This window comes from Athene noctua, chromosome 27, assembly GCF_965140245.1.
Source record: "Athene noctua chromosome 27, bAthNoc1.hap1.1, whole genome shotgun sequence".
In the NCBI taxonomy this organism is placed as follows: Eukaryota; Metazoa; Chordata; class Aves; order Strigiformes; family Strigidae; genus Athene; species Athene noctua.
In genome coordinates, this window is record NC_134063.1 from 4,977,084 (window position 1) to 5,004,465 (window position 27,382).

Here is a 27,382-nt window from a genome sequence, read left to right on the forward strand (position 1 = left end):
CAGAAGGAATTGGATCTGTGAGTGACCCAAGACCATCAATTGAAAGATTCAAATGCTTCGTGTTTTGTTCTCTCCCACAGACCTCTTTCGGTCTGGTGATGGGTGGAGAAAAGAGAGCTGCAGACTAGACAGTCCGGGAGAAGAAGCTTTTGGAAGGTACCTGCGGGAGGCAGAGGGAGAAATTAGACGAAAGATATTGTGCTGCTGGGGTTAACTCCAAAACCTACATAGTTGAGATATTGTGGTGGTCCCTCGGTAAGGCAGCACTGGGCTCTGGTAGCCTGAGACATACTGTGTGGATGGGTCGTGGGCTCTAGATCCTCCTCGTATGGCTCTGAGGGCCCAGACAAAGCTCCCTCTTCATGCTGGTTGCGGCTTGCTGGAATGGCTCCCGGGGATGTTCTCGCTTTTCTTACAAAGATCCATTGTCAGTGACTGCTCAAACTTTGCCCTGCAGGACAAAGAGACTGGCAGTGTTTCAGCCTCCCCTCCAGCCCCTGACCTATCCCACTTCCTCTGCTCCCAAGACTTACCACCCCTGCGCACTGCTCGAGTGTGAGAGCCCCCTCTGCCTCACCCCCTCCCCAAGGACAGTCTCCACAGTGCTAGGAAGGACTGTCACATAAATACCCAGGAAAAAGAAAGCAGGGGGCTTATTTGGAGGTGAAGGATGGATATTCTCTACTATTATCACCAGCATCTGCCCTTTCTGAACAAGGGAACCCTCCCCCAGCCGGCCTTTTCACCAGTGCGCTGAAGGCGGCCATGCTCTGCTTTGTTTGCCTGACACGCTGCGATGGCTGCAGAGTCCCATTCTCCCCTTTTCCTCCCTCCACTCCCTAAACAGCCTGCACGGCTCTTACAAGGGAGGGGAGCTCGGAGCACTGTGGAGCAGGAGAGCTGACAATCAGGGCTGGGAGACAACGCCGCCTTGCACAATACCCCCCCAATTAGCCATTCATTTCTGCTACCTCTGAAATGGGGAGCACAGCCCTTGTGCTGGGAGATAAAACAAGAACGGCTTCAATAGCACTGATTTAAATTAGGTCAGGCTAGCTTTTGTGTAGCAGGGACCACACAATAGCAGTCACACGACTGTGGAAGGGAGCAGCATAAAGGAAAAGAGGCCAAGCAAGTGGCACAGATGCTAGGAGTTGGTGGGTGCTGGGAGATGAGGGGTGTATGTATGTGAGTGATAGCAAAGGGGCAGACACTCCAACCAGTGCGTGATGCTAATGCATAAAAGGGGGCACTTGGTCAGCAGGGGATAGAGAGGTCAAATACTGTCTCTGCAGAAACAAAATTATCAGCTACTTCTGCCACGCCAAGGGGTGCGGGAGCACAGCCACGCGTCCTTGGAAACTGGTCTTTAATCCTAACTGGTTATGGGGCAAAGGGTGACAATGGTGTTGACCCACAACATCCTCCCCAAGCACTGGCACAAGCCGTGTCGATTATATGGGGGAAGAGGGGCAGAGACCCTCTGGGGCCTCTGTACTAAGGGACTTACTTCTTGTACCTCAGGCCCAGACACACTGCTCTTCCTCTTGGCAAAAAATAAAATGCAAAGGGACAGTAGTTTTTCTGGAGCACAGAGCAAGTCAGGGTATGAGAGGTATGAGGGAGCCCCAGAGACCTGGGCTGCAATCCCCAGTATTGACCAGGGTTTGCAATTTCTTTCCCCTCATAAGTTCATTAAAAGTCCACACCTAGCCTGAACACACGATGTGCTCCGAAATCCTACACTCAGTTCATCATTGATAGGTTTGGGGAAAAATCAGCAACTCCTTCAAAATGATCTGTTAACCCAGGTTCTCAAAGACATCTGAGTGGCTGCCTGCCTTCAGAGAGAGGTCCTGGAGACAGTCCTCACCCCAGCATCATTAATACTTGTATCACTGTTATCACAATAGTTATGCAGATGTTCGTGTTTATCTGGCAGTGGGAGAGCATGAGAGCAGCACGCTTTCTTTAGCAATAACAGTGTGCTCAGAGCTATCAATAAGAGCCTGATCTTTTCAGGCTGGGCTGAGCAAGCAGTTGTCGTGGTCTAAATGAGTTTATCCAGGTAAGTCCATATGCAAAGGAAGGTCAGGTAAGTGTAAAAGCAAGAGTTCACCCCTGTAAGTCTCTCAGGCAGAAACCTCTCACACTGAATGGTCTTTTGTGCCCCAGATTGGACTTCTACGGGTAGCACTTTGCTACAGTTGGCCAAAGAACTACTAAAGGGAGAAAATACGAGTGTGGAAAAGTTGAAATGCATCATCAGCCATTTAATATGGTGTTCTTCAGTCTTTTTGAATCAAACCACAACTTGATATTCTTTGGCAGTTGCAATAAAAAGCCATAAACAAAGACAATACTATTTAAGCAAAATGTTTATTGTATTACAAAGTCATAATTTTCTTGCTAGAATTACAAGCATTATAATTTCAACTACTGATAGTAAAAAAGTGGGTGAGCCACGGAACTGAGTGTGCCAGTCAGTGCCAAAAAGAGAAAACTAGGTTAAACTTTGAATGATCAATTATTCTCCTTCATTTGTTCACATATGAATGATTTTTTTTAAAAACCCAGGACAACTTAGAGTCATTCTGTGGTCCATCTTCTGACCCTGGATGGCCCACACAGGTCACAGGTTGATTTAAACATACTGCTTCCTACATGCATACGCAGACAGTAGAATATTCAGTGGCCAGAAGCTGATATTGGAAAGATACACACTAAAAATAAGTTGTCCTTTTTTAACAGTAAGTGTAATTAAGCACTGAAATAGTTGTCTGTTGGAGGGAGGTGGCCCTGAAGGCAACAAGCCAAAATGAGACATGTTGCTAAAAGGTATGTTCGCATTCAGCCAGATGGTCAGAGCTTTGATGCATGAAGCACCAAGTGAAATTATCTACCCAGTTTATGTAGGAAGCCTGTCTGGAGCAACCATAATAGCCCTAATTTCTCTCAAAATACAAATATATGGTTGCTAGTTTTCACTGCTTTACTGCTATTCTATTTGGCATATTTTTACCCTTTTAGCTGTGAGAACACAACTAAACCAACACAACAGCAAAGTCCCACTTTGTTTTTAATTTTGTTTTACTTCCTAAATCCCCTGTCCACACTGCAGTAAAGACTGGAGGTACCCGGATACCAAAAGCAGTTTCTCTGTGGTAGCACAAAAATCTGCGTTATCTGATTTGTCCTGCTGCTTTACTCCGCTCACTTGCACCTCTGGTGCCTCTCCCTGCACATGGTGCCATACAGAGACAGAAGGAGCAAGTCTCCAGCTCTTACAGAAAACTTTCAGATGTGATCCCTGTGGGTTCCACACAAGGAGACATAAAAATTTTACCTAATCGTGTTAATAGTCCACACATCCACATATATAAATAAATCAGAACCATACAATTAGGTATATATAGCTAGAGATCATTATTCTGAAGCAAATGGCATGATCAGAATGTTCCAGAGTTGTGATTTTGTAAATCCCAGTGTTACTGAGATGGACTCTATAACCTGAAATGCTCATTTGAGTCCTTCAGCTCTCCAGCAACCCAAAAACCACTGCAGAAACAAGTATGTTTTGCAGAAGGCTGGTTTATTCCCTGGATATTTATTTGCTGGCTTGGGTTGGGGTATTTTTATTTATTTAATTATTATTATTATTATTATTTGTTTTGTTTATTTCTTCTTCTTCTATCAGCTCCAGCTGAGACAGGAGAGGGTGGGAGGAGGGTTTTGTTCCTCTGGAGATAACAGGAGGCTGTGTCTGTGCAGCCATGGTGACAAGATCCAGGGCGCTTTCTGGCTTCCAGGCAATTTGCTCCCCACCCCTGGCTCCCAAGTAAAAGTGGGGCAGAGAGAGAGAGAGAGAGAGGAGCTTTTGTTTCTCAAGTGCTTCAGCTGTTGCTACTAATTAAGCAAAGAGCTCTAGTGCCTTCCCACCTCCCAAACCCAAGGAGGATCTAGTTGGGGCAAAAGGAGAGTCAAGAGGTTGCACTGCTGCTCCTCAGTGCCCTGCTCTCACTATAAGGCTCTTCTTCATCCTCGCTCTGCCACAGCCTTGCTGGGTGACCTGTGGCCAACTGACGCTTCAGATTCCCTGGCTACAGGGGGGAAGAAATGAGAGAGACCAAGCTCAGCATGAGGCCAGATGGAAACTACCACCCTGCTGTCCAAGGTGTTATTATCGGTTTAATGCAATATGTTCCCAGCTTCTCAGACATGCTGGCTATCAGCAGATTGCTCTTTCCTTCTCCAGCCTTCCCTGGATGTCATCCCCTTCTCTCTTTCTCTCCCTGAGATGCCAGACCCTTCCCTGAGGTCTAACAGCATTTCTGCAAGCTCCCCAGAGTGCCTCTTTTTAACCTCCTCCGGTGTCTCCAGAACGTGCTGGAGGAGCCAGATGAACTGTCAACAGCCAGGAATCAGGCAAACGGCCTTTGCACTGGGCAGCGACACTTTTTGGGACAAGGAGAGCAGGGTGGGTAGGGAGAAAAGCTAGTGGCAGCTGTGAGGGCCGCAGGGGAAGGAACTACATAGCCTCTGCCCAGTTCTGCAACAGGGAACACATACTGTACCAAAGCATTGCACGCGTGTGGGAAGGACTGCAGGGAGGGAAAGAGGGTGGAGATGTGGAGAGAGGAAAAAAAATGTAGGGAATAGGAATGCTACAGGAATCCAACAGCCCACGGAATCGAGGTCCGAGCCCTGGCTCAGCTCTGCAGGATGCCCAGTCACCAAGGACTGAAGCAACCATCAAGGTCGTGGCTGTTCCCCTGTGCCTCTGCGCCCACTGAACTCAGTTGGATATCTTCAGCCCAGGATCTCACAGAGAGAAATTTAGGGCCTCGCTCAGGAACAGATGGTCTCCCTCTTGGGCCCCATCTGCCAGGCAACACTGGAGCAGTTGGTCGCTGCAGTGCTGAGCGGAATCTTGTTTACTTTCCCCTCATGTCAGCAAGGTGATACGTAGGGTAACTCAGCCCTGCTGTTACAGGCCCGGATTTGCAGGAGTGGCCAGGACCCAAAGGTTCAAGAACATCACTCGAGAGCCATCTTTGAGAGGGCCAGGCACTGTGGCATCAACGAGCCCTGGCCTAAGCGAGAGTCCAGCCTGAAAACAGGGCTGTAGTTGCAAGAGGTCGGGATGTTGTTTGGGAAGCCCTTGATTCATGTGCAGGAAGAAAACTACAGGGCTAAAGGGGAAATCTGGAGTAAAGTTTCCCAAGGAGCAGCCTGCAGGGAGGTGCCAGGAGCAATAGACATGTGAACCTTGCCCGTGATGAACTGGTTAGTGCCCAGAGTGCTGAGAAACACACGGTGGGTTTGGTGGAGGTCTTTGGCACTGACCTTACCTGGAGCCAAGTTATGAGCATGCATTCACAGTTCCTGAATTGAGGGAGGGGGAATAACGAGGCCGCAGCTCTCCTTCTAAAACCCAAGTAAGTGCAATTTTCAGGATGTCTTAGTCATCTAGAAATCCTAGTGAGCTCAGCTTACTCAACCTTGGTGTTTCTGGCCAGGCAGAAATCTAGTGGCTACTCTGGAAACGTTCAGTCTTAATGCTTGGAAATCTCTAGTAGAAATCCTTGTCAGCAGGAAAGTCTAGGGCCTGCACTAGCCCTCGTGCTGGACTCTTCCCTCACCAGCTTTCAAAGATGAGGCTTCGTATGCAGAAAGTGTTGAAGAGATGGACCAGGACCTTTACAGCCGCTCCTTCTGTCCCCGCTCAGGCATAGTCTCCATCTACCAGGGATGTGGAGAAGTGTCTCCAGACAGTATGAGGTACACACAAAATAGCAACTCAGACCAGCTCCGCTTTAGCAGCACCAGCCAAGATTGCTGCAGCACAACTGATACAAGAACTTACTCTTTTCTAGGTTCTGATACCGAAGCCCAGTCTCAAGGACTGCAGAGAGTATTGTGCATCCATGCACTAGCGCATGTTTTCCGGAGACCTTGGCCCCAGAAGTCGGGCTGGTGGGGTCCTGCTCTCTTAGGTTGCCAGGTTAGGCAGTCAGTACTCTAATGGTGCTTGGTGAGCAGAGGGCACGGAGCATCACTTTATTCCCTCCCCTGAGGGTTCCCATCCGTAGAGGCTCTGGCGAAGGATGCTGCCTCTGTCGGCTCTGCAGTAATCAGCCCAGAGACAGAAAGTGGAAACTTTCTGGTTGCAGCCACTTAGTTTCATTAGAAGCAGCAAAAGAGAAAACAGGCCTCAGGTGGGGCAGTAAGAGGCAGAGACATGCAAGAAGTGCAGGCGAGGGGATTTGCAGCTTTGTTTTACACGTCAGTTAGCCCCTAAGCTTAAACCAAGGCCTGGAGAAGAGGGGTAGGAAAGAGGGGCAGAGAGACAGCCTGAAGCTTGGGCCTGTAGCCTGTATTGTTCAAAGAGCTGTCAGGAGATCATACAGCTCTGTACAACCTGCTCTAACTCTGTTTCATGAGACCAGAAATAGGTTTGAGCAGAAGTCCCATCCTGCTGCCCTAAGGCTCCCTCCCGGCCTCAGATCTCTTCTGGAAGAATTTTGTCTGAATTTGGTTTTTTAAGGCCTTGTGCAGTAGAAATTGTATCCCCTTTCCAGTGCTCTGTACCAGGACTTAATTGTCCCTGTCAGTGCAAAGAATTTTCCCTGATGTCTAGCCTAAGTCTTCCTGTTCAACACAAACATGATACTGTTCAGAGGTAGAATATTAGAGCTGGAGTTGCTACCATAATAACGTATTGATTTCAATGAAGCTGAGCTCAATGGAGAGGAGCCTGCCCGGCCTTGCTCCATCCCCCTTGCGCCCCAAGAGAATGTTTTGTGTTAGACTAAATGCTCTCTAAGTGCCTCTCAGCCTTGCGCTCATTGTGAGCCATTCTGCATAGACACATTGAAGCAGGCAGGCACAGGATCAGGCCTGTAATCACATTTCCTTTTGGCAGGAGGGATTTCATCAGCCTTGCTCTCCCTGGGCAGCTTGAGCTGTGTGGCTGTAGGCTCTCCTGAGCAGACCTCACAGCTCAACCGGGCAGGATTTCTTCTGCCAGTAGCAACCCTCTACCTCTCGCCTCCCATTTCATTCATGTCCTCGCCCAAGGGCAGAAACGAATTCAACTACACACCTCTAAGCCCTATTTCCCTGCTTAGATTTTTCACTAAGCCATCTCAAATAAAGCAACGTGTGCACCCCAGTGACTTCGGGAGGGCTTTGGGAGTGGGACAGAGCTTGCACGTCTGGTAGGCAGGCAGCGGTTGGGGGTTTGCTTGCTGACCCGAAGCAGCAGCTGGGATCTTGATTCAGAGAAGATCCATTGTTTGATGACTCTGGTGGTTAATTCTGCACCACAGCATCTCCAGAGCTGAATCCTGCATCCAGCTCCCCTGCCTCTGTGGGTAGCAGCATCTCTGCCCTTTTTTCCAGCTGGGAAAGGAATCTCCTTGGCTAGGAGGGGACCATAGGCATTAACAAGATGCTGTAGGTCCTGAGGACCAACATTTGCGTCTGGTTCTCAGTGCCTCTGCAACAGCCTGCCATAAGATTGAAAAGAAGAGCTGAAGGTTTGACAATGGCCATGACATGGCAGAGCTGTGACTGAACTAGAATTACCGAAATAGAAGGCAGGGCTCAGAGCAGTTTGTTAAATACTGCAGTAGCTCCTGGATTCTGCTTCTGTTTCCACCAGTGGCCCTGATCAGATCCTCTTGCCTTTATAGTTCTCTATTCTGTGGGGAAGCAGGGATCTGCAGCCAGGCAGCAGCAGCTATTTTGATAAATATGGCAGGAAAAAGTGACCAAGAGGTCCCAGAAGAACAGATCCCAGATTCCTGAAGTCCCACTCTTGAAAAAGTATTGTCTCTTCTTTCTCATCTGTGCCTAGTTTATGGACACAGATGTTCTATTATTCCCACATGGATGAGCAGTTGTTTTTATGTGAGCTCCTGTCCATGAGATGCGCATCTTCTAGTTAGAAGGGTTTGTTTGTTAGCCTGGGAGATTTCAGTAGAAATAATCACGTTTGGAGACACCTGCACCGTTCTGCAGTGAGCTCTGGCCTGAGACAAAGAGGGGCTTGGACAGGGAGCCCAGTCAGCCAGGAGATGGAGCAGCTTGCCTCCTCAGCATGGTGCAAGCTGGGGACTAGGGAGAGAAAGCCTGGGCCCTTAGCGGGGCTCTTCTCTTTGATGAAGCAGATGTGACTTGCTTTTTTATGCCACAACCGCTGTGTGTTTGCAAAGAAGCAAAAAGGCTCACAGATTTGTGGCTTGGGGCTGGGACACGGGGCCTTTCATTTTCTTCAAGGGCTCTCGAGGAAGATCTCGTTGTACCTGTTTGGAATTAATTCTGCCAATCCTCAGTCTGATCACAGACTCCCCATGCTGGAGTTCAAGAGATGCCTTCCATTTTCTTTCTTCTATCTGGGACAATCAATATCCTGGGATGAAGCTGCATCAACAGCCAGGACCTGATTCTAGTGAAGGCTACACGGGCCTGGCTGGGAGCCTCCAGGAAGCAGATTCTCCAAGTCTCCCCGTAGCAGCTTCTGACTGACAGCTTTGTCCCATTCCCCAATGCACATCCCTGGCCCCCAAGCCCAAGGACCCCCTCTGTGCCCCATCAGCAGAAAGTGCTCTTCTGTTTGGGGCTACCTCAGAGCTGCTGGCACAACAAAGCTGTTTTGGTTTTGGCTGAGCGCTCAGCATCTGAGCTCTCATGTGGTTGGAGCCCATTTTTTTGCAAGAATGAAAACAGTGGATTAATGAGCTGCTTGTGGCTAATGTGCAGGGTTTCTCAGAACTGGTGCTATTAGAGCCCAGCGTCATGTAGGAGGTAAATGGCAGCACATGGTGAATAAAGCAGCGATATAATAGGTTTAAGTAGTCCATTTCCCTTTGGAGTGTTACTGATAACATGCCCAAATGCATACAAGACCTTTCCCTTAATGAATAAGACCGCTCTCTGGCAGAGCACACACTTCAGCTCCTCACAAGGGGTTTATTTTTCATCATTTTCATCCAAAAAAGGGCTTGGGTGTTTGAGTTACAGTGGGGTGCAGGGAGGGTAGGACAGAGACAGAGGGGAAGAGCAGAAGAGAAGAAATATGGATGAGAGTAGAAGGGGAAGAGAAATGAAGAAGGGACATGAATAAATGCAGAACGGGTGTGTTGTGGTTTGGACCAATATGGTCTCTGGGAACCCCAGTAAGAGGAACTCATGCATACACACCCACACAGAGAACAGTTAACAGACATTTGATCTCGTATATTGGAAGAGACACATCTTTATTTGGAAGCATTATTATCCACTGCCAGAAGTGAAAGACTACAAAATATTCAGAAATCAGTGGGCCAGTGCTCACTGTTCTCTGCTTTAGCTATTCAATGGCCAAACGCTGCTGTTTGCCAGTCCCAGTCAGTTCAGAATTTTTGGTAATTCTACCCACATCAGTGGAGTTTCTCGGGACTTAGCCTCTCTGATCAGCACTGAGCTCACTAATTACCAGCCTAATTCTGCGCTAGTTAAGCATCTGTCAGCTTGTTGGAGATACTCCACGCTGACACCAGTGCATGTGAGAACAGAATTTGCCTCTACACCTTTCCTCATACGCTGTTCCCTTTTCTCCTGGGATGGGCATGTGGAGCAGCGTTGCCTGAAAAATCTCTCCGAAGCACAATGACCACTTTTTCTGAATTTGCTTCTAACCAGTGTGGTGGGATCTGAATCAGACCGTCTTGTTATGCAGCAATACATACTCTTGTGCCAACTAAAGCCTTGTTTTCACCACCTCCTTCTGGAATCTCTCTGCAACGGGGACAGTGGGTTCAAATCCAGTGTCAAATGATCCTAAATTAACTGTTTAGAACTCACCTTATGAGGTGAATTCCACAGAGGTGTAATTCTGTTGGGATCTAGGGGCAACAGCACCTAGTCTGTAGCTGAATGAATGAGATGAGGATCACTAAAGATCAGCGCTCTTAAATGTCTGATTTTTAAGATTCCTCTGAAAGCCTAAATTGGTGACTCACGGTATGTTTAGGAATATAAACACGGTCTGACTGATCTGCAGCAGACGTGTTCTTACCCCAGTGTACTGGCCCTCGTAGTAAGTAGAGGAAGATACTTAGGACACTCTACGAGGGTACATGAAGAACAAGGCTTCTCCCACCTGTAGTTTTGTGGCTTCCAGCAATCTGCGAGGACTGCCTGGATGTTGCATCCAGACTATTAAGTTTAATCACCACTGATAGACCAAGCCTCCATAAACTTGTCTAAAACCTTTTGAACCTATTTATACTTTCAGTCTACACAATATCCTGTGGCAAATGAGCTCCAAAATTTAATTATGTGCTGTGTGAAAAAGCACTTCTTTTTGTTTGTTTTAAACTTGCCTGGTAATTTCGCTGGAGCGCCAACTTCTCCTGTTGTGAGAAACATCACCTGAAATATCTAAGGGAGATAGAATCCCAGATTTTATTGAAAGGTCATGTGATTTTGACTTCTATGTGTTAAAACCACTTCTGAAAATGGAACATAGGTTCTACTTCTAATGCTTATGAAAATATTGCCTCCAGTGCTCTTGTTTGCTCTTCAGCTTGTTTTTATTTATCTTATTTTTTTCCTTTAACCTCTGCTTACAAGCTGCTCTAGCCCCTGACAGATCCAGTTCTCAAGCTCCTTGTTTACTCAGTTAGCATGGGCTTTATTTTTACAATATTCTCCTTTTAACTGCTTCAGCAGCTGAGAGTCTGTTGCTCAAGACATGAACACAAACTCAACCAAGGACAGGCAAGTTTGTCTGAATGACCTCTTTCTCCTCATTATATTCCTGATGGTCTCAATGTCACAAGTTCAAGTACATGCACATGGGGTTTAATACAACACAGAGATAAAGACAGGGAGACTTCCACACTCTCCCCTGAGGTATGAACATATTCTGCTGGTACTTGATTGTGCCTTTTGCAGACACCTCATTAAAAGTGTGTTCATTACACATAAACATATCCTTGTACTTTCGCAGGCGTGCCTGCTCACACACATAATTTGAACACGGTGAGAGACAGCTCACCCTGACACAAATATGTCTGATTCCTTACATACGCTGGTACAGAGACCTTGACTCTAACAAGCAGTTATTCCATTCGTAGCCTTTTCTGCCCTCCATGGACTTACACCTTCCTGGCTGCATTGTTAACTTACACTGTCTTATATGCAGTTTTGAACGTGCCTCCTCTTGCTTAAGCCTTTGAGCTTAGTCCAAATAATATTTCTTCTCAGTCTGATATACCTCCTGTATCACATGTGGTGTAAAACTGAGCTAAGAGCCAGAGGAACCAGACCCTTTGAATCTTTCTCTTCCCATCATGTAAATCCAGTTTGCTACATGAGGCTGTTCACATCTTATATTCTTGCATGTACACGCTCTAGTCTGGAAAATTAGATAAAAGATAGTGGATAAGCATCACCTGAAAGCAGTTTGATCCAGAGAGTGAACAAGGATGCGTTTCCCTTCCTGGGAAAAAGGTGAAAGATTTTGGAAGGTAGGGGTGTGAGGAACCCAGCACGTCTGAGACCTGCTTCCCTGAGTGTTTATGTCCTTCAACAATGCAAACCGTTGTGTCAGCGGGGATAAATCGGTGTTGTTCGACAAAAATCAGTTGAGTGAAGCTGACTTTCCTCCTGCCAAGGATCAGGTGTCCATGAGATTTGAATAGAAGGTCTCCTGGCACAGCGCTAACAACCTCTGGAGCCTCACTGCGGCTAATGCTTACCCCACGACTAACAAAAACTGGAGCAGCGTTAACGAGCTTGGGAAGTTACTGTGAGAGCACAGAGTGCAGATACACACACCCTCCCCATCTTCCTCCATCACAGTGAAAGGGAAAAGAGGAAAGACAGGCTGCTGTTAAGACTGCCTGGTGTGTTTGGAAGACTGGTATTACAGACAGTGCTACTTGCCAAGTCAACTGCATTTGCTAGTTCAGGGACTTTATATTTACTGCCAAGAACTGCGGGCCTGTGTACGTGTGTATAGCTCATGCTAGGCTTGTGAGACAACGCCGAAACAACCCCTGCAGCTCTGAGGCAGGGCAGAAGGGATGAGGGGGTACACGCTAGTGGAAGCCCCTGGCAGAGGTGTCGGGGTGTGCTGGTGGACGCTGAAAACATACATTTACAGGTGCACGCGCAGCAAGCGATCCCGAGCTGTGCATCAGCGGCTGCGTGCTCAGGGTGAGCGTGCAGCTTGTGGGGAGCGTGGAGTAGAAGCGTGAGTGTGCGTGCACATGCGTAAGGGTGTCTCCGTCTGTGTGCAAACAAGCAGGAACGCCTACAAACAAGGGTGTGAGTGTAAGTCTGCAGAAGTGCGTGCGCAGAGAGAGAGAGATGCCTGCAAGTAGTGCAGAGCGTGTGGCTGTGTAAGGACGCGTGTCTGGAGGGGAGGTGTGAAGAGCGGCTGTGGATGGGGAAGCTGCCACGCCTGTGTGTAGGCAGCACTCGGGCTGCGTGTGCGGGGAGAGGGATTTGGGGAGGGAGATGAGACTGGTCTACACGGGAGCTCTGTGCCAGTCCGCATAGGTAGGCTGGATCTGGGCGTGCAGTGGCAGAAAGCTTTCTAGGGGACTGTCTCTCTGTCCATAAGGGCCTCTGTAATACGAAAGAGAGTTTTAAGCACAGCTCAGGAAAGGGGTCTCAAAATTGTGGTAGAGCTCCTCTGTGAAAAGAGGAGAATACACGGGGGCTGGGAGCATGTCTCTGTTAGCACGTAGCTGTTGTTTTGTTTGTGATGTGTCTTCGGTTTGATGGGGCGTGTGTAGGATTGTGCATGAGCGATGCGTGCGTGGGCTGGGATAGGTGTGCAGCAGCTACGGCTGCGTGCACAAGGGAGGGTGCGCAGGAGAGGACGGCGGGGTGGGCTGAGCAGAGGCAGTCCCGTGGCTCGGGGATTGGAGCACGCACCGCTCCGCTCTGCTCAGGGGGCTTTGTCCGAGCCGCTCTGCTGCGGAGCATCGCTAAATTCAATGTGGGCGCTTTCTATTTTTGAGTGTTTCTCCACACACCTTTGCTCCCGTCTTCCACCCGGCTGGGCGTCAGGGCCTCCGAACCGCCGCTCTCCCGCACTTGTTGAGGAGCATCGGCAGGAGAAGGAGCGGTTCCCTTGGAAACCTCTGGATGCCCAGCAACAAGTCGCTGGCAGCTGCCATGTGACCAGGTGCATTAATCAGACATGTTGTATGAATCAGGTCAGTTGGGGCCAAAGTCCAGCTTGCTCCCCCTTCGCTTGGTTGCTAATTACTGAGCGGCGAGGGCTGCTCTGAGTAGGGGGTGGAAAACAACTCGAAATAATTAAATAAAACAGTGACCTTTCCTGTTGTGGCTTCTAAGTTTATCCCAGACTTTCTCCACGAGAAAAATCTGTCCAATCCCCTCTTCCACTGAAACGAATCTAGAATGCAAATGAGCAAGGCAGAGGAGTCTCCCAAGGTGGAAAAGCCAGAGAGAATGAACCTGCCATAGACACGATGAGTTTCCAGGTCTCTTCTCGCAGTAAACCCTACATTTCAGATAAATCTTTTGAATGAATAGCTCAGGATTGAGCCAGATTGGGCTTGACAGGTTTGCCTCATGTTCACAACACTGATCCCTTTGAAAATCAAGTTTCTGAAGTCTCACCTGAAATTGCTGGCCAGAACAACTGGTTACATGGCATGGAGAGGACTTGAGTCCAGTCCTGCCTGATACCTCTAAAAGAAGAGGCTACATCTCAGGAGAACAGGCAGTGCCTGTACCCTTCTCATCCCTTGTGAGCAACTATAAAATGGCTGTTCTTCACAGACATGCAGCTGGAGGGTTTATTCTTCGTTGTTCCTCATGGCCTATTTCTTTAACCTCAGTGGGTCCTTTCTTCATTTGACTTAGGAGCAGAGACTCCAAGCAGAACCTTGAGGAAAATCAAAGATGATTTTGTAGCTACAGGTCTGGGCCAGGGGATAGCAGCAGTTACCACATTAAGACTGAACTGAGAGCAAACTGAGAGAGTCCGTGTGAGCAAATGAGGTAAAGGGAAAATTAAGGATGAAGAGATCCGCCTGGGGTAATAATAGGTGTAAGCACTCATCTCGGCCCCTTACTCCAAGTTTACTTTCTAGTAGGATCTTCTAAGAGAGTTAGGTATGCAAGTCTCACTGTCCTTTTGATGTGTGTTCCGGAGGGACTTAGGCATTCCTCAGCATTTTCCATAAGATGCTGTTTAGTTTCAGCTCCTCTCTTTTACACGTTTCCCCTCAATTCCTGCTTCACCTGGACAAAGCCAGAGCAAAGGCTTCCATATTTGAGTCTGGAATGAAACATCTCTCACAGACACACGTTCAAGGCCAGGCTCTAGCAAGGCTGTAACATCTTGTTTTACCCGTACACCGGTCTACATTCTTCATGCTATGACTAATGCACTGCAAGGTCATCGGGTACTGCTCAGTCTCCATCTCCTCCTTCAGGAGATCAGTGTTTGAGCCTCCCAGGGTATTCACTGATTCATGTTGAACACAGGTACATTCTGCTCAAAACCATCTTTTATCTTAGGCAACAACAAAAATGTCACAGTGGCCAGTCAGATTCTTGGCTGATGTAAACCAGCTGAAGGATTTGGCCCATAATCCACAACGGTACTGAAGACCAGAAAAAAAAAAAAAAAAAAAAAAAAAAAAAAAAAAGAGTTGTAAACAGAACGCCTGGCTTTATTCTAATCATGCTGTAATTTGAATAGCATCCAATGCCACTTGAAAATGGGCTCACTTCATGTCATCTGCTTTTAGATCCAGATCTTAAGAGCCCGGTATTTACCCGCAGGAGATCTGTTTATAGCAGACAGCGATTTCCCCAAATCAGATCTGAATGCAGATCTCAAGCATTACCTAGACCAAACCTTTAACTTTGGACCATTTTGATTTCTAGCTAATTAATGTTAGAATCAATTATTACTTTTCCTTTAGTATCATGCAGTAACATATCCTGTGCACAGGACATGCCAGAAGGCAAAGCTTTACCTCAACCATCTGACCATCCAGGACAATCTAGGGCGGTCTTGGAGAACTCATGTCTCCAACCCATGTATTTTCAATCTAAGAGGTGCAAGACAAACCCATCCGAGCTGACACCCCCCAGTCAAAGCCAGAAACGTATGCATGTTCCTGGATGTAAGGGCCAGGAAATAAATTTGTTTTCACTGGCAAGTGATTTGTTTTTTGGCACACTTGAGGGAATAACTGTCTGACCTTCTTGCTCTAGCAACATGAGAGAACCAGATGGATGCTGGATACTCAGCTCTGCCCTGCAACTCGGCTCGGTATCTTTGGGAAGAAACGGAGGGCTGGGGTTTTGTGTAAACTCCAAAACCAGGATGATAAAGGCTGAGAAAGGGTGAAACTCGTCCATTGGGCTGGGAAATCAGAGGGTATGAGCAACCCAGGTAGAATGAGAAGAACAGGCTGGTCAGGGTTTGGTCCTGGGAGATGCTGAGCAACTTGCATCCACAGAGCAAAACATGCAGGTCCTTGGTGGGACGGAGGCGCAGGAGGCCCGGCTGGCTCTGTCCTCGCATACCCCGAGCGTGTGTCCCTCCCGGGCAGCGCTCGCTTCCCCGCCGCTGCCCCATTTCCGAGGGGTCCAGGCGTCGCCGCCCCAAGGGACAGACCTGTTGCTGCGTGCCATCCCCCCTCCGACCCGCCTTTACGCGAGGAGGAGACTTTTACACTGAAGCGCAGGCAGCTCTCCATGATGTAATCTGGGCAATCTCTGCATTTGCAAGGAAAAGCGGCCTCCCGTTGGCCAAAGCGAAGAGTCTCCGCCCGGGCGCTCCTCCCGCCACCCCCCCCTCGGTGGCTGATAAAAGCCCCGAGGCAGAGGCCGGGCAGCTTTCCCAGCCCCTCCGCCTGCAAAGGTGACCCAGGGACAGGTGAGCTCCAGCGAGGGTGCGGAGCCAGGCTCGGCCGAGGGCGACGGGGGCCGGCCCGAGCCGGGGGTGCCCGGGGGATGGCGAGGGGCGCCCTGGCCACCTGTGGAGCCGGTCGCCCCTCTGCCAGGGAGCCGGGCAGCTCCCCCGGCGGCGGGGCCGGCAGAGGGACCTCGCTCAGGGGGCTGGGGGGCTGCAGCGTCCCGGGGTGCGCAGGGGCAGGGACCGGCCTCCCCCGGCCCTTGCCCCGGGGGCAGCGGGGGCAGGGGCGGAGGGCAGCGGGGGGAGGAGGGCCGGGCCGCCCGGCCTGGCGGGGCCGCGATCAGCACCACGGACAGGGCCCGAGCGGCGCGTCCCGCCCGCGGCCGCGCACCGGCACCGGCACCGGGCATCGGCACCGGGCATCGGCACCGGGTATCGGCACCGGGTATCCGGTATCGGGCACCGAGCATCGGGCACCGGCACCGGCACCGGGCACCGAGTATCGGGCACCGGCACCGGGCACCGATCATCGGGTTTCGGGCACCGGGCATCGGGTATCGGGCACCGAGCATCGGGCACCGGGCACCGGGCATCGGGTATCGGGCACCGGCACCGAGTACCGAGTATCGGGCACCGGCACCGGGCATCCGGCACCGCGTACCGGGAATCGGGTATCGGGCACCGGGTACCGCGTATCCGGGTACCGGCACCGGCCACTTGGTACCGTGTGCCGGGCATCGGCACCGGGCATTGACGCCTGTCACCGGGCATCGGCACCGGGTATAGGGCACCGGGCGCCGGCACCGGGTACTGGGCACCGGCACCGGGCACGGGCAGGTCGGGGCAGGACTCTCCCCGCCCGGCCCCCCTCCCAGAGCTGCGGAGCGCCGCTGGACTCGCTCACCGGGAGCGGCCGGGGCCAGGGTGAGCCCAGTCCCGAGGGGACAATAGGAAGCGGGGTCTGGGGGGCAGAGAGCTGGGAACGGGCGCGGGCACGGCCCCGGTCAGCCCGCGCGATGCCCGGTGCTGGCGCAGAAGCGCCGGTGCGGTTTGAAGGTGCCGCTGCTGTCCGGGCAGGGCCCACAGACACCAGCCCCAGAGGCGCCCGGCGAGGCTGCGGGCGGGGGGTCGGGGTCTGCCCGAGAGCCGAGGGCTGAGCGTGGTGGGAGGGAGGGAGGCTGGAGCAGCCTGAGCCGCGCTCTCCCGAGTAGCCCCAGGTAAGACCCAGCCGTGGGCTAAGCCTGGGACTAAACCCGGTCGGGAGCCAAGAACGACCATATGACTCTGGATGCCATCGACACCGTCCGTCTCCACCAGCTTTCTGCCAAAACCCCCCAAATGATTGATTTGACATGGGGCTGGCTGGTAGTTCCTGCATAAAGTTGCTCTTAAAATTCTCTAGGACAAATAGAATATTTCACCAAGATGCTGTTGGGAGTAAATTCTTCAATGAACAGTTATTTGAAAATATTTTTCCTCAGTAGTTTATTCTAGCTGGGTACTCATAATTTGTCTGGCTTTAGTGGTACATCTAGGGTCCATTGACAGGTTGTATTACGTTTAAGTGCTCAATGGATTTGTTCATAAAATGCTCAGTGTCCCCCCCCAAATCAAGTAGGATAAAATTAACAAAGTTTTTCTGTTTTAATTTTGACAAAATTTAAACAACAAAATACCTAACTCTGCCTCAACTCAGAAATTTGCACGAGCTGTAATAAAACATTTTTTTTTTTCCTCTGTTTAGATTATTAAACCATGGATATAATTTAGAAAATAAAAAAAGATAAAATGTTAAGAGTAAAGTGTTTGAGCACTTTGGAAAGCATTTCATATTGTCCTTGTCAGCTGAAGTGGTTTGCTGCATTGGTTTTATCTCCATTTTTGGAAGACTGTTCACTAAATGAATCCCTATTCATTGAAAATTCTCACCCAGCTCTGTTAAACGTATGTTTAAATACTTTACTAAACAGAGGCTCAACAAGGCAATATAATCCAAGGCTCAGCCTGTCCCTGTCTCCTGTCTTTACACCTGTATTTTTCTTAAGTAATGTTGGTCTCTGAGAGGAAAAGGAAACAAGCTGTTCTCCATTTTAAGGAAATTCCTATTTGCTGTTTTGGCATTAAATATTTGGGAAAGAAGAAAACCACTTGAAAAGAAAGTTGATATTTCCTTTAAGGCCTTGAATATACACACGTCCTTCAGAAGTATTCGTTAGATACACGGAACAAACTAATGGTGGAAAAGCTTGCCTGTGGAATTTGAATGGAGAGGTATCTTTCTGGTCTCTATCTGTAAATCTTTTAACATCTGCCATCAGTTCTGTGTCCGCACAGTGACTCAGTTTGTGATCTTTCCTCAGAGCAACAGAGTGCTGAGGTTCAGTTTTTGTAACGCCTTGTCCCTTACAACATCAATATAAGGTCTTTTCCCTTTGAAGTTCAGCTGTAAAATAAGGGCAAGAAATCCTGTTCTTTATCTCCCGCCTCAACGCAGGCATGCAAAAGAACTTGAGGAGAAGCTAGAAAATGATAATGCACCAAATACCTACTCCTGCTTTTATGGGTTTATCTCCGCATTTTGGGAAATTGCCTAATCAGATTTCATATTTAATATAAAAAAATAGTAACAGATGATATCATATCCTCAAAGCTAACTAAATTTTATATTGTGCGGAGTGTATTGCTTAATCAAAGTCGCGTTTCAATTTGTTTAGGGCATATTTTGTAACCTTTTTTTTTACTGGCAATTTTCTGTAGATCTCAAAAAAAAAAAATCATCTCATAGAAGGATACAATCCTGTCTCCTTTCTGAGAAATCCTAACACAGAGGTCTCTGAAGAACAGGGGATTCAGGGTAAGATCTGAACTTAATTCAATTTAATTCCTGACCCTTAAAGTCTTTAGCAAAATGCATAAACTGGAAATCAATCTGGGAGGAGGTTACCACATTGCCTGCTAGAAGGAAACATTTTAAGTTTTGCCAGAAATAAACACTGTATAGATTTTTGTTATTTAATTTTGCTAAAGGCAAGATCCTCTTTTCCCTTTCCTCCTCCCATCAGAGAGACAATGTGTTCCAGTCTCCAGGCTCTGTATGCCTTGCACAAATATTTGTCTGTGCGTTGCCTGCCACTCCAGTAATGAGCTGCTTTTCCACTGCAATCATGGCATCTGGTAGGATTTCAGGCTGTGAGTAGCTGGGAGACTGGGAGGTGCTTGGGAATCTCAGCAGGAAAAAGAGAGTGGATTTCAGATGCAAGATCTGCAACAGCTTTTGAGCTTGGATAAACATGTCGAGGTTCTTCTCTCTTTGGCAGAGATTTGTTCCGCCCCAGACACCTGAACTTGGCGTGCAGACCTAGGCGCTGTGCCTGCTCCAGGCACCTGCATTCACATGCAATTTTACATTCAGTCTCGTTCGAACACCTGCATTCATGCGCACTCGATGTGCGTGTGTCTGCGTGCGCCGGGGTCCACTACTGCACTGCGACACAAGCGTGGTCCTGCCGAACCCGATTCCCTCCCCTGGACAAGAGGAGACAGGGGGTCTGGCTCAGCCAGGCTTTTAAGCACACACTTCAATTTAAGCACCTGCCTCCAGCCCCAGTTCAGCAAACACTTCAGCAGGATTTAGGTACGCAAGCGAATCGGGGCCGGAGTCAGATCTTACGGAACAACTCTGAGCAAAGAATTTGGCTTTTCTGCTCGCCGACATCAATGGGAGTTGTCTCCGTTAAGATACTAAATTCAGACCCCTCCAGAGCAATCCATTACTAGGAAAGCAAAAGAAATAAACCTCCTGTGGAACTACTCTAAGGTCCTGATAAGGACCCAGAGCACAGAAGAGATGAAAAACAGGTGATAAAATTGATGCAGACATTCTGTACGGGCAGGCCTCCCCTCAAAGGCTGCTCTGATGTTGTGCAGCCTCGAAATGCGTCACTGTTTAACACCTCTTAAAAACTGAATGAGTTTAGAACAAACGTTAGCATCCTGGTGGGATTTGTAATAGAAGTCAGCGTACACTTCACCTGAAAATAGGAGTGGGGTACCAAATTCAGTGGTAAATTCTATTAAAATGATCTATCTTTAGGTGCTGAAATGCCTTTGTAAATCCTGTCTTTAGTAAAATAGATGCTGGGATATTCATTTAATAAAATTTCCTAAATTTAATCCTAGAGACGAAATAGCGCAAGAAAAGGAAAAAAAAAAAAAAAAAAAAAAAAGGCTAAGGAACAGTTAATACAATATTCGATATTGATGTTTGTGTTTGAATATCCTAAGGCTGCCCAGGATATCTGGAGACTTCAGCACTCGCTCCGATTAAACGGACCTGCCCTCCAAGCAGCTTTGAAAATCCTGGCCACGGCGCCCTGCTGACAAATCAGGGCTGAGCGTACATTATCCCGACTCCCATATGTGCAGAAAGCATCCAGCCCGTGCCGCCAAAGAACCTCCATCCTGTAGCTGTAGGTTTGACCCTGCAACGGGAAAAAAAAAAATTAAAACCACCTTACTGCCACATTTTTGTTGGACTCAGCAGAGCCTTAAGCACGCTACTAGCTTAGTACTTGTTATACTGCTTGCATGAATAGGGCTATTCACATCTCCGATCATTACACACTCCTGCCCTGACTCCAGTAGCCCTTATTTACAGAGACCAGATGGCTCCTGCGAGTTTTGATTGTGAGATATGGCCCCCTTCCTGGTGTATAATGAGTATGGAGTTTTTAGTTTTCCCTTGTTTATAAACAGACCGCGCCGGCGTGCGTGTAGTAGTGCAGCTGAGGGTCAATAACAAGATTTTGCCTTCAGCAGCCTCCGAGCTCTAAGGGGAGGCTCCAACAAGAGTTGCCAAGCAAAGATTTTTCAGATGGGTTGCTGATTGACCAGGGGAGGAGCTGGGTGGGTTTTGTTTGCATGATTACTTGTTTGCTTTTCGAGTGCATGTTTGCAGCCCTGCAGAATCTTGCATGAATTCAAGCCCTACAGTTACATCACCACGGTGAGCACAGCGAGCAGCCCGGCTGCATGAGACTGTAATCTCTTTGGGGCATGGACATTTTGTTCTGTGTTTGTTCAGCACTTAACACAGTCTGTGACTCAGGCTTGAGGTTTTTATGAAGTGCAAAGAATAGACATTTCATGGTACAGTCTGTGGCTCTGCATGTGAATGCATGGACATGCAGAAAGCCTTGTGTGTCCTACTCAGCATCACACTTCAGGATGGAGGGGAGAACTTTGCCTTTTGTTTTATTTTAATTTGGAGATCAACTCAGAAATTTTCATAAACCAAACCTACAGTAACTTGCACAATCTCAGGCCCCGCTTTGGGAAAATACAAATACACTTGCAGAACCTTCAGCACTTAACTCCCACAGGAATCAAATCCATGCCTAAAGTTAAGCACTTGGCTGAACTGAGGATTAAAGGATGTTTCCATAATGTTATGCAAAGATCTGCTTTTTATCCTGTGTTACTTAAGGCTGTACAGTCTTCCCAAGTCATGTTCAGACACAGAACACCCCTCTGTGACTTTCCAAAGCCTTTAGTGTTCTCGGGTGCTCAACACGACATATTTCAACTAGTCCTGATTTTCAGGGACCTCTAAGCACCTGCCTCTCTCATAATCACTCCCCTTTCAAAGTGTCTCAAACACAAATATAAGGTATTCCAAATTGCTAACTTCTTTTGAAAATCTAGAGCCATGATGAACAGTCCACCTACAAGGTTCCAACCCAGATGAATATTGCATGGATTCAAGCCCCCCCAGATTGAAGCAATAGTCAGTACGTGCTACTGTAAGATGACAATACACCCTGCCATTAAAGTAGAAAGGAGAGTTTTCTCTTAAGAAGAAGGAGAAAATTGCACAGCTCCCAGGGAGAACAATTGCAAATCTTTTCAGTTAAACTCACAAAATTATTAATGTTGTGGTCTGTAATTCTGTTTAATCAAATATTCCGTTGCTCTGTGTTGCCAGATGAATGTACGTGGAGAAATCAATGACACAAAGCGATAGAAAACTTTACTTAGGATCTCCCACTTGGTTAAGGTGTCACCATCTGGAAGGTAAAGGCTCCAGAAAAGGACCAAATGCTTTGCAAGCTGCAGACTCAGACTGAATCTAGGGAATTTCTCCTGAGCAAGGAGAGCGAAGGACAGTTCAGACAAGCCTCCTCTGGATTCAGAAAGCGCCGTCATAGTCCTGAATGTTTAATGAGCTTATCAGTTGCTCATACAGGTTGTTTAGATTTGCTCAGAAATAATCTATATTCTGAAAGCATAAGGGGTGAAAGGGAAGTTACCCTGATCCCATCGCCAGGTGCAACCTCTGCTCTCCAGATCACAACATGATAAGGGAGCAGAAGGAGAGCTGCGCCCTCACAGCACCTGCTCCTAGCTCTGAGCGCTGCCTGGCTCTTGTGACAGTCACTGTCCCCAGCTGGCGACGGGAACAGGGACACACTCGGAAGGAGAGGCCAAGACTCACTCTGGCTCTGGCTTGGCCGTGCAAACAGCGTGGCAGAGGTGTGGAAAGGCGGCTGTAGCTCGCTGATTTTACCTGCTTGTCTTCGGCGTACCATAGGGCCCGAGGCACAGTGATGGCTAAGCACCAAACCCACAAAAGAGAACAGTTTGGTTGATTTTTGCAATCCTAATCTTAAACTTAAACCTATTCCTAAGTAATGTACCTTAGATTCCTTTTCTGTAAAAATGGACATTGTGATACCCATTTCACAGGGGTACCAAAAGACCAAATTAAGTGATAATTTATAGAGCTCTGGAGATCCAAGAGCAAATGGAACTAGAGAAAAGAAAAAGGTTATTATCTTGTCATGTTTGGCCTGGGAGGAAGATTATCCATCTATCTTGCCAGGCCTATTTATCATCTTATTTTCTCCTAGCTTATCTTTTCTCATCTTTCTAATCCGCTCCATCTAATTCAGCCAACATTTTATTTTAGCACAGTTCTCACTACGTGCTGATGAAGGTGTGTTTGGCAACAGACGTATGTGCAGATTTTACATAACCTGACAAGGTGCCACACAGGTAGGTAGAACAATAGATGCCAACTAACGAGTCCACAACTTTTAAAAATAAATTAGCTGATTTTTCTTTTTCTAGATGACAGGCATTATATTTTTCTGCTGGCCTATCCATAAGGGAATGGCTTGGAAAGAAGTAATTTTCCTGAATTTTCACGGAATGGACTCCATTCTCTGTAACGTACAACTGAGCTAAATAATGCATATATGTGCTGCTCCCTGTGATGTGTGTGCTACACACACACACAAAATATGTATTTAAGTGGATGTCATGTATGAAACGGGTTTCTGTGGTGGGAAGTACTGGGATCACGCAATTTGAATCACGCAGGATTCTAAGATGAATTTGAGGTGGACCGTGTTTTTCAAGGAATGCTTATGATTTGGCTGAACTGACTCAGAGAAAACAATGAAGTTCAAGGGCTTCCAGTCCCTTACAGGGTTCAACAACCAAATCACAGCGTGCTGAAGGTTTTTCTGAATACCATAGCCCCTTGCATTTTTCCTTTTCATCTATAATCAAACGGCACTTTCCCCCCCTTGTTGCTAGTGAATGCATTAGGGTCTAAACTTTATAATCTCCAGAGCTGTTTCCTGGAATAGATGCAAGCGGAGCACTTGGTTAGGGACAGCCAGGAGGCTGGGAGAGATGATTACCTTCAGGCAGTCTCAGTGGAACGTCCCAGGGTTCCTACAGGCACAGGCTAATGCGGGACTTACAATGCTGAACAGACTTCCATTATGGGGGCTGGCTATGTTGATGCACATCCACACATAGAGAGCTCCTTGTTAAAATGCACACCAGTGGCTCCAGAATACAGCAGCTCAGTCGGGGTTCATTAACAGCAAAATCATTCCAAGGGACATTGTTTCAGAGAGGAAAGAATTTCATTTCTGTCAGGGTTAGGTTTTAGTTGCATATAGCCTGGAGATTTTGCTAAGGATTGTGTTGAAAGTCTACTTAGACGGAGAGTGGAGCTTGGCTGTGCGGCCATGCCGAAGGCTTTACTAGGGTTAACTTGAGGTGTCCAGGCAGCATCTACCACAGTGGGAGCCCAGCTTACACGGGGAGGGCATGTTAAAGTAAATTTATATTAAAGAGGTGGCTTTAAAGCGCCTGTGTACTACAGGAATCAGTAGGTGATGTGAGAATTGCTCAGCTCTGTGTCATAGACTCCGCACTGCTAATGGAAGATCTCTGCCCATGACAGTAATGGGAGAGCAAGTGTGCTTTGTTCTGCTCTCCATATTCCCTTTCACCAGCAATTGCCCCGGACCTGTACGGCTTTTCAGACAGCGAAGGGCTGCTGTGATGCGGAAATCTTAGTCCATTTTAATCAGCAGGTATTAAATAAACAAAATAATTATCGCTAATAGAAACAAATGGGTTGCTGCACAGCCTGAGTGTCAACTTCCTCTTACTTATTTACCAGGGACCATGCACTCGCACACACAAGACATCTAATAGTTTAGTAATACAATGCAAGTAAACATCTAATTACCAGGTCTAAGAGGGGAAGGAATAAAAAGCAACTAGGACGAAGCTATCAGTCACCACAGCTTTGATTTCTTGTATGGAGTCTTGCATGAAACATGCTGGTAGCTCTCATCTCACATGTATGACACTGCTTCTCAGGAATAAGCCTGGTGCCTGTTCATTCAAAGCTCAGCTCTATTTTTAAAGTCTACTCTCTCTGAAAGAGCTGTCTTTAAAAAAAAAAAAAAAAAAAAACCCACAAAAAAACCCACAACAAAAAATTGTACAGCAAAAGGGACAAAATTGCTCCTCAACAAAGGGGCCTATCAACAGCCTGTCAATAATGTGCCAAAGGCCAGAACCTGCCTTTCAAAGAGGCTCTGCAGCCTCGATGTGTACTTTGAGAGCAATTAAGGGACGTGAGCGACATGATGATTATCTCATGGGTGACATTTTCATTGGTTCTCTGGGAAAGAGAGAGATGGGTTTGAGATGGCTGTGATCAATGTTCATCCCAGTCCCACATAAATGGCAGGAGAACATGTGGTAGATGGGCCTGGAAAGCAAAATGCACAAGAACAGGAAGGAGGCGGGGGAGGAAGACATGATGAAGGCAGAAGGATTTTAAAATCCTAGAAGCTGAAATAAAGAGCTACAGAGAGAAGTAGAAGGACACAACCTGGGAAATGAAGAGTGGGAATGTCAGGAGGGCTGGCAGATCTCCAGAGGCTGGGGAGGGCAGGAATAGGAGAGGAATGGACTGCAGGATTCCTGGTGGAGAAGTACAGGGTCCCCCTGAGTGAGGGGAAAGTCCAGAGAAAGTGGCCCGGAGATGCTGTGCTTGCCCAGGGGAATCCCTTGTAGGCACATCACCATGCCTCTTCCTTTTCCCATCACAGACCCTGCACCAACGGGCAGCCCTGTCCCACACCAAGCCCATGGTGCCACGCACCTCATTACTTTCTCAGGTCACAGTTGCACTCCAAGCCTCAGGGAGGAGGAACAGAACATTCCCAGACAGACTAAAGAGATGTCTTAGGACAGAACTGGGACTGTGATTACTCTGCTTTTATACCAGCATATTCCCATCAGTGTTGTCCGTCTGTCTTTCCTTCATCCCCTCTGTCGTCGTGCTGCAGGTACCAAGAGAACTGAGAGCAGGCAGGAGTGCACAGAGGCAGACCGTGCTGGCTGGGAGATGAATGCTGCTCGGGTGCAGAGACACGACTTACACGTAAGAACCTCAGCCCAGACTCTCCCGCAGGGACGTTGCTGTATTGCCCTCTGGCACGGACACTGGTGCGTGCTCGGGGACCAGTACAGAAGCGAGTGCCAAACAGAAGCCTAGATGTTGCATCTGCCCAGCTGTTTTGGAGCTAGGCAAAATGTTTCACAGAAAACATGTATGCAGAAATGCAGATTCGGTTACACTATTTCCCCTGTTTGCTGAATTGCTTGTTTAGGAAAACAAACTTAATTTTGGCAGAAGAAAATGCTGCTTAATTTGCTATATAAAAAAAATCTCCTTCCTGCTTTTCATTTTATGAAAAATGTTAATGTTGAGCAAAAGCAAAATTATTTTTCAAATATTTGGAAAACTTCCCTGTCCCAAAAGATACTGTTACATTTCCAGCTCCTGTCTTTTCCAGTGGTGCATGTATTGGCATGTATAAGCACGTATATCCATTTCCATGTGCATCTCCATTTATACACAAGTGCATGCTCACACGCTGTGCAAACAATTTTCAAGCAAATCCGGCAGATGTAAGCTTCTGCTCTGCATTCTCCAGGATTGTCTTTTGAAGAGGATCTTAATAATAAAAATAATGTTATGTTACTAGTTAAACATTGGGAATAACTCTCCATCATAGGCAAACTATGCTGAAGACAGAAATCAACTGACATGTTCACTCTGGAGGAATCCCCCGGGGTACCAGCAGAATGCATTAACAGTGCGTTTCTCCAGCGAGCTGCGGTGGGAAGAGCACGGAGCAAGAAAGAAGGTAAAGTGGTTAAAAACAACTTGTATTTTTAGACCCCAGTCTCCCACAGAAATCTTTGAAGATGCTGAGCTCTCCACTTCTGAAAATTTGGCCTATTTGCAAGCAGAAATAATGTTTTAGAAGCTCATCTGAGACTCCCTTTTTTTTAAAAACTGTCCATAATATTCTTCTCTAGACTAGTTTGCTGTCCTGATAATTAATCTAGCTAATGGCTGGGGTGTTTTTCCTTCCTCAGCAGTTTTGCTTTTTGTTAACACAAGCAGAGAGAACATGAAGAAACAATCTCTCGAAGGATACAGACTGACAGCAATATTGCCATCTGACTAAAAAGAACTCAGATATACGCATAATCCTCAGGAAAATTCATCTCCACCCTCCCAACAGACCCTGGTGAGAGCCCTTGAAGTGGTAATTAAAGTCTATTGAGTGGCAACTGCACCTGTTTAGAGAGGAGAGTGCGGTAAGAGGTGCACAAAGGGAGATGAGCAGCACGGAGAGGGAGCGTGTGTGAGAGGAGCTGCTGGAGGTGGGGAAGAAGGGAAGTGGGAAGAAGGAAAAAAAAAGCGTTTGTTGGAGAAGTCAATCCTGTAAGATGTGCATTTCCTATTCTTCCCTTTATTTGCTTTCTGCACCCCTTCACACACGCAGCCGGCTTCTACCCCACTCTCACACCCACTGATGGAAACTCCAGGGGGTTTTCCCCAGCCAGCCTCAGCCCTGGACCAGCTGCTCTTCTGGTGTAAATCAACATAGTTCCACTAAAGTCCTTGTGGACTTAAAATCAGCTAGTGCTCATTTACGCCGGCTGAAGATCTGTCCCAGTGACACTCATTAGCAGTCACCGGGCTCCTCAAACTGGCAGGCGGGACATGCCAGTTCTTGTCTTTTTTTCCTAGAAGAGAGCACATCCCTTTGTGTCGCCTCTGTCACCCCAGCACAAATCCTA

At 47.8% G+C, this 27,382-nt stretch overlaps 1 long non-coding RNA gene across 2 annotated transcripts; it reads left to right on the plus strand.

Moving 5' to 3' along the window:
• The first annotated feature begins 18,670 nt into the window (after positions 1-18,670).
• On the plus strand, positions 18,671-27,199 carry LOC141970939 (uncharacterized). Of its 2 annotated transcripts, none has more exons than XR_012635241.1 (5): positions 18,671-18,761; positions 22,875-22,960; positions 25,573-25,667; positions 26,305-26,436; positions 26,672-27,199. It is a non-coding gene; the product is annotated as an uncharacterized LOC141970939 (long non-coding RNA). The 2 variants fall into 2 exon arrangements; XR_012635242.1 differs by having other exon boundaries at positions 26,675-27,199.
• Positions 27,200-27,382: the final 183 nt, after the last annotated feature.